Source organism: Neofelis nebulosa, chromosome 3 (genome assembly GCF_028018385.1).
Source record: "Neofelis nebulosa isolate mNeoNeb1 chromosome 3, mNeoNeb1.pri, whole genome shotgun sequence".
Taxonomy (NCBI): Eukaryota; Metazoa; Chordata; class Mammalia; order Carnivora; family Felidae; genus Neofelis; species Neofelis nebulosa.
Genome location: NC_080784.1, coordinates 201,183,045 through 201,187,397, shown reverse-complemented (window position 1 = coordinate 201,187,397; position 4,353 = coordinate 201,183,045). Strand labels below are relative to the sequence as shown.

Below are 4,353 nucleotides of genomic sequence, written 5' to 3'. Positions count from 1 at the left end.
GTTCAAAGTTGGCAGTCATTTGCTTGCAATGCACTATTTCATTTTCTCAGTTTTCATTTGTTGTTAAGTCTATCTCTCCTTCATTTCTGGACCACTGTTCTCTGGATTAACACATTCTTTTTCTTCTTTCATCATTTTCAAGATGTCATTTAATGGTCTTCTGGCTCGCATAGTTTCCGACAAGACGTCTGCTGACATTCTTACCTTCGTTCCCTCGTATGTCATGGGACTTTTTCTTTGGATGCCATCAAGACTTCTCTTTTTCCTTAGTTTTCAGCAGGTTGAATACGGTGTGTCCAGGTGGTTTATCCTTAGTATTTCTTCTGCCTGGAGGGTGCTGGGCTTCTTGGCTTTCTGGCCTGTTGTTGTTTATTCCTTTTGGAAAATTACCAGCGTTTATCTCTTCAAATATCTTTTTGCCCTGGTCTGTGTCTTGTCTCCTTCTAGAATTCCAATTACATGCACTGGATATTGTTCCTCAGCTCTTGTATGCTCTGTTCCGGTTTCCCTGCTCATTTCTTCCCCATCGTGTTTCAGTCCAGGTAATTCCTATTGGCCTATATTCATGTTGCTGGATTCTTTCTCCATCTGTGTTGAGTCTCCTGATGAACCTCTAAGGAAGCGTTCTTCATCTATCTTACTAATATATTTTTTTTTCTAACATTTCCTTTTGATTTTTTTTAATGTTTATTTATTTTTGAGAGGCAGAGACAGAGTGCAAGCAGGGGATGGGCAGTGAAAGAGAGGGAGACACAGAATCCGAAGTTGGCTCCAGGCTCCGAGCTGTCAGCACAGAGCCTGACGCGGGGCTCGAACCCACAAACCATGAGCTCATGACCTGGGCCAAAGTCAGACGCTTAACCGACTGAACAAACCAGCCACCCCATATTTCCTTTTGATTTGCATGGTGTCAATCTCCCTGCTGAAATGTCACATTTGTCCATGCACACTGTCCACCTCCACTAATACCTTTAACATATTAGTCATCGTTATTTTGAGTTTTCTTTCTGATGGTTACAAATCATGGGTCCTCTTTTAGTCTGATTACATTGATGGCATCTTCTCTTGGCAGTGCTTTTTTTTTTTCTCTTCACTTTTTTATGTGTCTCATTTTTAGAAGTTGAGTGTCGGACATCATGTATAGAATTTAGATTGAAGTGGGTGGCCAACCTCGGCCCAGAGCAAGAGCCAATATGGTGGCTGAGCGCAAGACAAAGTTGTCCGAGAACCTGCTGCACGTGAAGTTCATGCAAAGGGGAGTAGACTCAAAGACCAAGAAACAGCTAGAAGAGGCAGAAAAGAAAATCATTAGCGAAGACCACTGGTATTTGGATTTGCCAGAGCTTAAAGAAAAAGAAAATTAATGCTTCAGATGAACGCTAAGAACAAAACAGAAGAAGTTGAAGGTGACACAGTGGAGCTCGATGTATCAGACGAAGAAATGGCTAGGAGATATGAGACCTTGGTGGGGACATTTGGAAAAAAGTTTGCCAAAAAAAGAGGGCCAGCTATGAAGATGAAAATGAACACATAAAACCAACAGTTAAAGTAAAGAAAGATGTTCTTTAAGCCCCAGGATTGATGTGGATGCTTTAAGACAGAGCTCAGGGGTGCCTTGTGAGGGTTAGTGTATTGTGGAACTCATTCTGATGGCTTCTCTGTGGTTATTCAAACTGTGATGTGGGGCGCCTGGGTGGCGCAGTCGGTTAAGCGTCCGACTTCAGCCAGGTCACGATCTCGCGGTCCGTGAGTTCGAGCCCCGCGTCAGGCTCTGGGCTGATGGCTCGGAGCCTGGAGCCTGTTTCGATTCTGTGTCTCCCTCTCTCTCTGCCCCTCCCCCGTTCATGCTCTGTCTCTCTCTGTCCCAAAAATAAATGAAGAACGTTGAAAAAAAAAAAAAATTTAAAAAAAAAAAAAAAACTGTGATGTTTACATGGAAAGAAGTGGATAAGTTTGGAAACATGCCATTTTTGAAACAGATATGTGGTGGATGTTACACATCCTTTGCTTCATGGTGTTCATCAAGAATGGATTTTTAGCCCTCGGGTTTCAAATGCACATAGGGATGTGGCTGCTTCCTAAAGACTTTGTGACTTCAGTTTTGTTTTTTTTTTTTTTTTAATGGGGCTCTCTCGTCACTGACCTTGAATTGACACACAGAAATTAAATCAATGTTTAAGTTGCTCTGATGTTTCTATTTTACTTTACATTATTAATCATGCCAAGCCAATGTAGACATACTTTTTGGAATCACATCTAATGAGGATTTGTTATATATAGATTCATCAAGAACAAACAGCCTACAGTACTTGTGTGCCACCGAGGCATTGTTGGTTTGTGGAATTACTGGTCTTTGTTAATTAAAAAAAAAAAATTCTGTAATAAAAAAAAGAATTTAGACTGAAGCAAATAGTATTTATGGCTACAAATAGGTACACCTTTCCCACCAGCCTGTAACTGTCAGCGCTGATTCAGTGTCGCCTGGTTTTGAACCAGGTTTGGGTTTTGTTGTTTCTGTGGTTATCTTCCATACGTCACCAGGTTCAGATATCTCGGGTGTTACTTTGCGCTTCGGGTGGGTACCAGTTTGTCCCCAATTTTTTCCCTGTATTCCTGCTCCTCCTTCAGCCTCGTCTAGAGTCTAGCCTCAGTCTGAAATGCATTATCAAATGGGAACTCACAGATGATTTCAGAAAGGAAACGGAGGGGCCAGGATAGGTGAAGCTTAAAAACCATGGTAACACAGGGGATTTTTACTTTGAGTGTCCTAGGAAACTGCCAAAGGGTCTTGACCAGTGACATAATTTGAACACGTCTGAAAAGAATCACTCTGGCTACTATGTGAAGAATTAAACCAGAAGGGCAACAGTCAAAAGATGAGTCGGGATGCTTCGGCATAAGCCAAGGCAGATGAGAGTGGCTCGGACAAGTGTGTTAGCAGCAGAGGAGATGAGAAATGTTTGGGTCAGAATGCAGTTAGGATTTGCTGCTGTGCTGGATGTGGGGTATGAGAAGAAGAGAATTTCTGCCGACAGTAGCTTTTCCTATTCCTTTACTTTTTACCTCTCTGTGTTATTATGTTTTAGGTTTATTTCTGGTAAATGGTATGGAGCTGCATGTAAGTCTTATCTGAGAATCCCTGAAATTTAATACAATTTAACCCTTGTTTTGTTTGTTTCTTGTAATTGCTGTTCTGCCTGGACTTATTCCTACTGTCATTATTTGTAACATTTTTTTTTTTTTTTGGTTTCGATTTTATTTCTTTTTTTCTCCTCTCTGGACTTTTATTAGACTATTGTTGGCTTTTACAAAATAATTATTACTTCTTTGGTCCCTTTCACGTGGTTGAAAGTTATATAATCTATTTCCATTATCTTAGGATTTAGCCTTGAATCTGTCGATATGCGTATTTGCCTCAACAAAGGAGAAACTTGGTTTCTGACCCAAATATTGTCACTGAGGACCTGTGAAACCTCCAGCAAATGACTTTGTCTCATACTCGTTCAATGGCTCTCTGCCAGAATCCAGTGATGTGTGAGAGAAAGGCTAGGGATGAGCACAATTTCAAACCATGTCCTGTGCTTTTGTACCTACTGTCAAAAGCTCAGAGTGCTCACAGTATGCTATTGGGCGGAAGAAGCCAGACCAAAAGGACTGTGTACTGTATGGTTCCATTTATATCAAAATTACAGGTACAATTAATCCCAATCAAAAGTCAGAATAGTGGTTCCGGGCGGGCAGAGGTGGGACAGATAAGGAATGACTGGAGGGAGTATGAGAAGGGTCTGGGCACTGGTTTCACAGCTGTGTCTAGTTTTGGTCTGTATACTTACAATACGTGTACTTTCTGTATGTCTATTTCAGTAAAAAAAATGTTTTAAAAAGTATTTTCAAAGAAAACATTGGAAACCAAATAAAACAGAAAATATAAGAGTCTCGGTTGTCAAGGAAACATGTCTCCGTTGGTTACTTTGAACTTGCCCTAAGCAAGCGGGTGAAGGCCTTTGTGGAGCCAGGCCTGTGCCACGGGACAGGTGTTCAGAGGAGAATGCAGCCTGGTTCCCATCTTCAAGAAGGTCTCTAGGAGGAAAGACAGACTTGGTTTTTCACAATTCATGATTTCACATGGCTGTGACTGCTGTAAGAGAAGTGCCTCATTTCTTGTGTGCCAGAATAGAGGTTTTACGAGATGATGGAGGTGGGGGGGGACAAGGGAGTGACATCGTGAAGGAGGCAGAAGAGGCTCTCGAAGGAGGTGACCCTTGGTCACTCGCGTGAAAAAGACAAGCATGCGTCTCCAGGGAGGGAGAGGTTTTCCAAATGGGAAGCAGGGACACACTTCATACTCGGAAG

General features: G+C 41.8%; 1 pseudogene; it reads left to right on the top strand.

Moving 5' to 3' along the window:
• The first annotated feature begins 1,193 nt into the window (after nt 1–1,193).
• Nucleotides 1,194–1,582, top strand: LOC131506245 (M-phase phosphoprotein 6-like; annotated as a pseudogene).
• Nucleotides 1,583–4,353: the final 2,771 nt, after the last annotated feature.